At 47.8% G+C, this 10000-nt stretch overlaps 1 protein-coding gene across 1 annotated transcript in view; it reads left to right on the forward strand.

Moving 5' to 3' along the window:
- The first annotated feature begins 466 nt into the window (after positions 1 to 466).
- Positions 467 to 10000, forward strand: part of lamb2l (laminin, beta 2-like) — a 59609-nt gene continuing 50075 nt past the window's right edge. The window contains exon 1 of the mRNA XM_079741564.1: positions 467 to 545. The gene's annotated coding sequence lies outside the window, so the exon portion shown is untranslated. The remainder of the gene's footprint in view (positions 546 to 10000) is intronic.

Below are 10000 nucleotides of genomic sequence, written 5' to 3' on the forward strand. Positions count from 1 at the left end.
TCATACTATTATTATTTGATGTTATATAAGATTATATAAGATTAGTTTGGAATAGATTCTATTCGATTAAATTAGATTGCATTCAGCAATTTTTGATAATTGCATTATTTTCTTTTATTATCATTTTACTTTATTTGTTTCTTTTATTTATCCGATTTTATTACATTCGATTAGTAGGTCTACTTTATTAATCACCCATGTGATAATCTGTTGTAAAATATAACAGATTTTAAAGTGGCATATGTATTTACCATATTATAGGCCTCTGCAGCTCATATGTTTGGGTGTAGGCTACCTGGTCCTATGTGTATAATAACACATATTAAAGCTGAGTGTCGTTTTGAGAGAATTCAGAATCCTCCGTCTGCTAGGTGTCGCCCCAGCCCGTCCCTGGCGGTACCCCGGTCCTTCACCAATTACAGTATCCGGACTCCGCCCCTCCGAAGCCTGCGGTCCAGCAATCCGCCCCACTACGGCTCACACAGGTGGCTGCTGGGGCTCCGGACAGACGCGCTGTTGTCCAACTGTTGAACCTTTCCAAGCAGGTGAGTTCGCCTCTTCTTTGACTTTCCTTCCTTCCGTCCCCAAGTCACCCGTCGGCCTCCCTAACTTTGTTGAAACTTTGTTGGGGGAAGTTTAAAGTCCAGAGTCCGGGAAACGAAAGTGCTTTAGTAGCACCTGCACGTTTCATCCGAAGAGCAGAGGCGGTGATTAACGTGTGCAAGGTCTTAACATGTGAGCTGTCTTTTCTTCAGATCTGGTGTGAAATAATAATTCCTTTACACACTGCGGTGGAGAGACGTGTGTTCGTCCCTCGCTCGCCTCTGCTCGGAACACTGCGGGCGAAACTCTTTAAAACTTTGAGCTCGAGTTTAATGTCTCCTGGTTTTGTGGTACATTTGGCTTTTTAAAAGTGAACACAGTGTGAGGCTGTGTGTGTCACTGCAAAGTTGACACACACAAAGAGGCCTATTTTCACATTCGAGAACATTACTGGATGTTTAAACCAGCGGGCATTCCCCTAATCAGAGTGATGACCACCGAGGGATGGAGCCAAGCCGGCCCAGGTCGTCGTCACGTGTAGCTGGTTCTCAGGGCCAGATCAGCCGGTGTTAATCAGCTCACGAAGCACCTCTAACCCGGCGGGTTCAGAGGCCCCAGGGGCCTGCATTACCCTCGGTGGGTACCTCTGCGCCAGACTTTCTAGCGGGAAGGCACTGGTGGTGACGAACCGTATTTTGTCCGGGATCGATGCTAAATCTAAACATGCTTCTGAAGGATGTTTTGGAGGGTTAATGTGCATCGGTGATGACATTATTTTGACTTCATGTGGACAATCGAGTACATGGGATTTGCGTAGCCCTGTGTGTGTGCGTGTGTGTGTGTGTGTGCGTGCGTGCGTGCGCGCGCGCGCCTGTGTTACATGCCTGTTTGTGTGTGCGTGCCTGCGCCTGTGTAATATGCATGTGTGTGTGTGTGTGTGTGTGTGTGTGTGTGTGTGTGTGTGTGTGTGTGTGTGTGTGTGTGTGTGTGTGTGTGTGTGTGTTTGCGTGGGTCCGTCATGCTGTGTGTCAGCCTGTCTCTGAGTCTCTGGATCCCTGGTGAAGTCAATTAAGCACAAATACCCAATATTCATTATAAAATGAATAATTCGTTTGGCTTGGCTCATTTTCGGCATCACTTTGGACTCTGGTAACTTGTCATTTGGAAAATAATGGTCTTTCAATTTCAGTTAATTTCAGTTCAATCTTTCCTTCCTATTTCAATCAGACTATAATTAACTGAACCTAAATATCGCTGCCATCAATCATCTTAGAACCGGTTTTAAAGGGGCAGTGTATACCGCGGAGGTGGCCCTAGTGGTGAGGTTGCAGATTGCAACCAACTGAATACCGAATAGCGGTCTGCGCTACAAGCCAACATTTACCTGCACTGCGGGATGTGACTATAAGCTGCTTTTGATAACATGAAGGTGTGCAGTTGTATTGCTAGTAGGGATGTGAATAGCTCAACTCATTTTTCATGGTCGAATAATCAGTGGGTGCTAAGTATCTGTGGTATAGTATCTGTGGTATAAAGGCTGGGACGAATTTCAAATTATAAATATGTACACTTTATGTTGAAAGTATAGACCGTCGCGAATCCCATAGAAATGAATGGTGTGGTGATTCGGTCTTCAAAACGAGAGCTGGTAAATTGTGAAAAATGAATTAAACTGTAATCAGACAACGCGGTTATATGCTATAGACCCTGCTAAGTGGAACTACTGCTAAGTAGTTCCAGTCAAATTTTCTGTTGTGAAAAATGCATTCAACTGTAATCAAAAAATGTGGTTATATGCTATAGACCCTATAGTATCTGTGATATAAAGGCTGGGACGAATTTCGAATTATAAATATGTACAATGCATAACGTTAGCCCTCTGGCTCATAGGTGAGCGGACTAGAATACCTCCCGTTGCCAAGTCGTAGCTAAGGTCCGTCCTATTTACTGGAGGAGAGAACAACGTTTCCTTTGCATAAGAACCTCACGGGAAGGTAATGATAGAGTACTAAAGTGTGACGTCACATTTCCATAGCAACCGATTTTCGGTTCTACACAAACCATTTAACAAGGGGAAATCCTATGCTACACAAACGTTTTAAAGAAAATCAAAGATTTTTTTGCGAATTGATTTGCGAGTTTGCTTTACCAATGATGTAAGTAATATTGAGAATACATTGTCTTCATCTAAAAGAACAACAACTAAAGTAACGTCGTCAAACCTTTCCTTTTAATACCCCAGGGGAATACATCAAAGCCTCGACATGTTTCGATTGGTAGTGATTTTCACCTCTTGAAATCGATTTATTTTAATTTTAAAAGAAACAACACATGGCAGCAATGGAAAACGCCATCTCTCGTCCGGTAGTTTAGAACTGAAAATCCGGTTGCCAGAACAATGTGACATTTTCACTTTAGTGCTCTATTTTTCCAGGTATTAGTCAAACCCTCAGGTGTGACCAGGGAAACAAAGTTATGGCTTGTGAAAACTTTATATTTGAATGGGAAAAAATGTTAACGGTCCAAATGTTAAAAATCGATTTTGACCCTCGGGAACAAATAATCGAATAATCGAATATTCTGACCCATCCAGAATTGCTAGTTTAGTTTTGGCACCAACTTACTCTGAAAGTGTGAAAGCCTATGTTTAGTTACCGAAGAGGGAAACTCCCTCAGAAATGAACGCTTCAAAAACATGGAGGTATTAAAGAATGCAGTCCAACTAATCAAAATCCCCCTCATCTGCCAACTGCCATTCGCTACAGTACTTTACCGTCTGTGCGGAAGTTGATATCTGCGTCTAAGAGAGGGTTACGCTTCTTGGATGCAAAGTGTAACGCCACATTCATTACAACATGGCTCATTATAACACTCCTACACAACGACCGAAGAAAGAATAAACAAATGGGTCGTAGCCATGGGGATAACACGCCCCACTCCCTCCTACTTCCAATTCCCAAAATGTGTGAAACAATCATTGTCTCTCTGGTACTGTTTGTCCACTCTGGGCTACTGTAGTGCATGGCAGTGCAACGTGGACCAGCCCCCTATGTAGATATAAAGGCTCACACTAAGATCGAAAGTACAGCGATTCTTATGAGCACGGGATTACACACTAATACTTCTGAATATTATATTGCATCTCTGCCAAGTCTGTTGCCCTAGATGCTTCTACATTCACCACACAAGGAAAAGCTCAAGGGAAGCTTTATTGGTTCTTAGCTGTACGTTTTCATTTGGTTTGCTCTCAATCTGCAAGGTCGCTGGTAGACAGAAACCACTCTTCCACTGATGACAGAGACGCCTGTCTGGTTATGAACTGTCACCTCTCTCTCTCTCTCTCTCTCTCTCTCTCTCTCTCTCTCTCTCTCTCTCTCTCTCTCTCTCTCTCTCTCTCGCTCTCTCTATCTATCTATCTATCTATATATATATATAATCTTCCTAATGAGAGAGGATGAGAAAGTTCTTTAGCAGATGTTAGAAACAAGAAGAAGAAGAAAGAAGAGAAGTTAGTTCTAAAAGAGAAGTTTGCCATCTCCTCCCAGTCTCCCAGGGAGACTGGGCCCTACTACTATAAGTAGGCTGCTGCCTACCTCTTCCCAGTCTCCCAGTAGCAGCCAACCTCCTCCCAGTCTCCCAGTAGCAGCCTACCTCCTCCCAGTCTCCCAGTAGGAGCCAGCCTCCTCCCAGTCTCCCAGTAGCAGCCTACCTCCTCTCAGTCTCCCAGTAGGAGCCAGCCTCCTCCCAGTCTCCCAGTAGCAGCCTACCTCCTCCCAGTCTCCCAGTAGCAGCCTACCTCCTCCCAGTCGCCCAGTAGCAGCCTACCTCCTCCCAGTCTCCCAGTAGCAGCCTACCTCCTCCCAGTCTCCCAGTAGCAGCCTACCTCCTCCCGTCTCCCAGTAGGATCAGCCTACCTCCTCCCAGTCGCCCAGTAGCAGCCTACCTCCTCCCAGTCTCCCAGTAGCAGCCTACCTCCTCCCGTCTCCCAGTAGGATCAGCCTACCTCCTCCCAGTCGCCCAGTAGCAGCCTGTCTCCTCCCAGTCTCCCAGTAGCAGCCTACCTCCTCCCAGTCTCCCAGTAGCAGCCTACCTCCTCCCCGTCTCCCAGTAGGATCAGCCTACCTCCTCCCAGTCGCCCAGTAGCAGCCTACCTCCTCCCAGTCTCCCAGTAGCAGCCTACCTCCTCCCAGTCTCCCAGTAGGATCAGCCTACCTCCTCCCAGTCTCCCAGTAGGAGCTCAGGCAGTGGCCTCAGACTCATGTCAGTCTGAACCGTGTTTGAGTTCCAGTCTAAAACCAACACATTTTAAACCTTTCTTTTGCTGAATGGAAAACCATCCAAACTGTCAACAGAAAAAGGTCCTTTGAGTTGTGAGAACAGGTCACATCATGTATACATTCATCCCACTGGAACGGTCAGCCCTCATCTGAAGCTGTGTATGTGCATGCTTTCTTATGTGTGTGTGTTCTTGCGCTTGTGTGTGCCTTACTGTGTATGTGTGCTTGAGTTCCTTCGTGTGTGTGTGTTTGTGTGTGTCTATGTCTATATGTATGTAAGTGGTTGTGTGTGTGTATGTCTATATATGTTTGTGTGTGTGTGTGTGTCTATATGTGTGTGACTAACCCTGTGCGATCATGTCCTGGGTTCCTCTGGTGAGTCTTGAGGTGTGTCGCGGTGTGTTGGTTAAACATTAATCCATCTTAACTTCCACCTGCCCTCTGACCGACACACTCTCTATGTTCTCTCTCTCTCTCTCTCTCTCTCTCTCTCTCTCTCTCTCTGTCTCTCGCTCTCTCTCTCCCATAGACCGTGCTATATCTGATGGCAGGCTTTGTGTATGGGGTGAGCGGGCGGGCATACCACAATGGATTACTTCCTGAACCCCTACACACACACACACACACACACACACACACACACACACACACACACACACACACACACAGTAGATATAAAGGCACACACAAACCCCCCATACAAACACAAATACACACACACAAAACAAGCAAACACATACAGTATATAAACTTAGCACAAAAAGTAAGGACATTTGTGTTTGGTAGATTATTTCTCTGTGGTAACAATGCTTTTTGGCAATGTATCTTATACCGTTGGAAAGCCTGTTTAGTTCCCTTTCAAATGGTGCCCCATTTGTAAGGAACATGCATTCTTGGGATGAGCAGCAGCGCTGAGTATGTGGGTTGAGCCCATGAAAAATTTGCCAAATCTTTTCTGCCATTGCCGACAGGTTATTTTGCTGTTGCTATTGACACTTTTTTTGAGCTTCTGGTACGCCCAGGTGCTGCCAATCAGGTGCCTGATTGGCACCTGATTGGCAGCACCTGTGAGCATGGACCCTACTACTGTAAGTACAGCTACAGTCAGTAAGTGTCTGCTCCAAGAATCGGCATGCCGCGTTTGACTGATCTGTATAGGGCCCTTGCGATAGGGCAACTTCAAGCTGGTGTTCCGCAAAGCCAAGTTACGGCATTATTTGGAGTGAGCCCTAGCACCCTCTGCAAACTGAAGGCCAAGTTCGATATAACGGGGGATGTCAAAGACAGGCCGCGAAGTGGGCGTCCCAAGAAGACGACACCCCAAGAAGACAGTTTCATCACCCTGTCAGCACTTAGGTGCCGTAGGCTCTCTTCTACAGATTTGCAGTCAAGGTTTGCTGGGCGATATGGCCGACGGCTCTCTGCCCAGACAATCCGGAACAAACTACACGCAGCCAATGTCCAGTCTCATAGGGCTGCCAGGAGTCCTGCCATGACTGCCCTTCACCGCCAGGCCCGTTTGCGCTGGTGTCGGCAACACGTGCACTGGAACCTGAACATAGAACCTGAATGTGGAGGAACGTCATGTTCAGTGATGAGTCCAGACCAGCATGAGGAGGAGGTGCCAGGCTGTTGTGGCTGTGTATGGTTCTTCCACACGCTACTGAGGCTCCTGTTTGTGAAATGAATAAATTGTTAAATTGCCAATATGTCTTGTTTCTTAAAACTTCAATCATCCAATCCACCAAACACCAAACGAGTCAATGGCATAATAAGCTGTTTGGCATTGGCAGAGAAGATTTGGCAATTTTTTCATGGGCGCAACCCACATACTCAGCTCTGCTGCTCAAGTGCATGCTCCTTGCAAATGAGGCACCCTTTGCAAGGGAATTATACAGGCTTTCCAACCGTATAAGATTTATTGCCAAAAAGCATTGTTACCACAGAGAAAAAATCAACCAAACACAAATTTCCTTACTTTTTGTGCTAAGTTTATACATATATATTTATGTATATAGGGACACACACACAAAACATGCACAAACACACACCATAGAACAAGCACACACTCATACAGTATATATATATATTTTTTAATATATATATATAGGGGCACACACACAAAACATACACACACAAACACACACCCGCAGAGCAAACACACACACATACAGTACTCAAACATGACACGTGCCCCCCCCCCAACCACAGGAAGCACTGACACGCCTCAGCGCCCTCCCTGCCGCCTCCCTGAACCAACACTCCCAGTAGCCCTCCCAGTAAGTCCTCCCTGGGGACTGTGTTGGTGCGCTGGGCTGGGTCCTCTCCAGACCGCAGGTGGCCCCCCCAACATCCTGCTAATTACAGCCTGTGGAAGACCTGTCTCCCTGGCGGAAATCTCCCCGAAATGCTGCTGAGGAGAGGGAGACGGCTCCTTGGCTCCCCCCCCCCTTCTCCCCCGTCCTGATCCCTAAATAGGACGCTCCTCTTTGATGCTAATCTCCATCTTAAGGCGCTCAAAAAAGGCCAGAGGGCCCCCCCCCCCCCCCCCCCCCCCCCCGGCTTCCTCCAGCCCTGGGAACCAGGAGCCGTCTGCCGGGGAGGGTTACCTGGTGTTAGGGGCGTCTAGGCAACCTGGAACCCTTGTTTAGACGGGGAACCGTGACGCTGATTTATGGTGTGAAAGTGAGGCGTCGATCACAAACTCAAACCGCGGCCTCGTTCGGCCTTTTGTGCGCGACGTCTGCACTGCTCTGTTACAATCACCTCCCGGACCCCATGTATATATATATATATATATATATATATATGAACCGTCTAACCCCAATCAGTATATATGATTGCTCGTTTCATCTAAATGTGCCGACGCATTGTGTTGATGGCAGTGAGGTGGAATGAAACGTTCTGTAATTAAAGCTGTAAATTAGCGGCTCGTGAACCTGCAGGCTGGGGCGCTAATGAGGTAGCTGTCGATGTGCAGGACAGAACGCTGTCTGCATGGGGGCCTGGAGTAACCTCATAGCATGGAGGGTCTGGTCCCGTCCTCAGTGATGAGGACCCAGGTCTGGTCGATGGCTCCTGGGAGGTCTGGTCCAGTCCTCAGTGATGAGGACTGGTTGGGGTCTTGTCAAGTCCTCAGTGATGGTGACACTGGTCTGAGGCTCCTGGGGGCCCTTGTCAGGTCCTCAGTGCTCCCTGTGGTCTCTAATGGTCTGTGTGTTCTGCTCTCCGTCGGTCGTGACCTATGACTTCTACTCCACATCCAGCTCCTTGCCTATAAAGTACTGACTCACTGCCGGCTTATCTTTAGTGGCACACAACATGTTCTCAGATGCGCACACACACAAACGCACATATATATACACATGCACACATACACATACACATATATATACACAGTGAAACAAGCACATATGGATGTACACTTGCGTGTACACACACCTAGACACACACGAGTCGCCAGCCTTATCATGTTCCTTTGTTGTCGTTGTCGGAGGCTGATATTTAGTCTCCATGTCGTATCTCTGCCAGACTGGGAGACGCTCCGGGTTCACTCAATATATTCAGCAGACTCTTATCTCCTCCCTGACTGACACTGTATTAAAACGCATGTGATGGAGGAGCAGGTAGGGGTTAGAAAGTACAGAGACAGGTCATTAAGGAGCAGGTAGGGGTTAGACAGTACAGAGACAGGTCGTTAAGGAGCAGGTAGGGGTTACACGGTACAGATACAGGTCATTAAGGAGCAGGTAGGGGTTAGACAGTACAGAGACAGGTCATTAAGGAGCAGGTAGGGGTTAGACAGTACAGAGACAGGTCATTAAGGAGCAGGTAGGGGTTAGACAGTACAGAGACAGGTCATTAAGGAGCAGGTAGGGGTTAGACAGTACAGAGACAGGTCATTAAGGAGCAGGTAGGGGTTAGACAGTACAGAGACAGGTCATTAAGGAGCAGGTAGGGGTTAGACAGTACAGGGACGGGTCATTAAGGAGCAGGTAGGGGTTAGACAGTAATGAGCTGGAAGGGGTTACCCAAGGTTGCCCAAGGATGACTAAAGGTAGTCTGCAGACATTAGGTATCAAACCCAGAACCTTTTGGGGGGGAGTCCCCCTACCCACCACACATCATCCACCCCCATTCAACCAGCAGTAGTTAACCAGTGTGAACTGCAGCAGAACCAGTGGGCTTCCCACAGTAAATCAGTAATCCGGTGTCTCTCCCATGGGCAGTGGGTGGTGGCCCGCCCCGCCGTGCACTTTGAGACCACCTCGTGCACCAGCACATCCGTCGCCAGGCAAATGTCTTTTCCCGCCCCTTTAGCAGCTAGGGGTCGGAGGTCGGATCCGACAGAGCTGTCAGCGAGAGCAGCCCTTTTGTTCAGTCACTTGACGCATGCACACACACACACACAAACACACACACACACACACTTGGGGTTGTGTTAATGGTCGAGTTAATGGTTCAATGTATATCTTGGGGTTGTGTTAATGGTTGTGTTGATGGATCAGTGTATTTCTTGGGGTTGTGTTAATAATTCTGATCTCTGTCTCTCTCTTTCCCTTTCCCTATCACTCTCTCTTTCTCAATTTCTCTCTCATCCCCTATATATCTCACTCTGTCTTCCCCTCTCATCCCGCTCTCTCTTCCCCTATATATATCTCTCTCTTCCTCTATGTATTTTTCTCTCTCCCTCTCACACTCTTCCTCTCAATCTCCCCCCCTTTCTCTCTCCCCCCCTTTCTCTCTCTCTCTCTCTCTCTCTCTCTCTCTCTCTCTCTCTCTGTTCTGGTACATTCCTGTAGCTGGGTGACGGGTCCCCTCTTTCAGCCCGAGTGACAGAGGAATTAGAATAAGAATGACCCTCCATCGCCCCTCCCCCCTGCCTCCCCCTGCCTCCCCCTACCTCCCCCTACCCCCCGCTGACCCCATGATGAGACAGGGGGGTGGGGGGGAGGTGGCCGAGATGGAGGGAGACAGAGAGAGGGGGAGAGAGAGAGAGAGATAGAGAGAGGGACAGACAGCGCTATATAGATATGGGGGAGAAAGAGAGAGAGAAAGAGAGAGAGAGAGAGAGAGAGAGAGACAGAGAGAGAGAGAGGGAGAGAGAGGGACCGAGCGATATAGATTTTGGGGAGAGAGAGAGAGAGAGAGAGAGCGGGAGGGAGTGAGGGAGTGAGAGA

The sequence above is a fragment of the Pollachius pollachius genome (genome assembly GCF_949987615.1).
Source record: "Pollachius pollachius genome assembly, chromosome: 8".
Taxonomy (NCBI): Eukaryota; Metazoa; Chordata; class Actinopteri; order Gadiformes; family Gadidae; genus Pollachius; species Pollachius pollachius.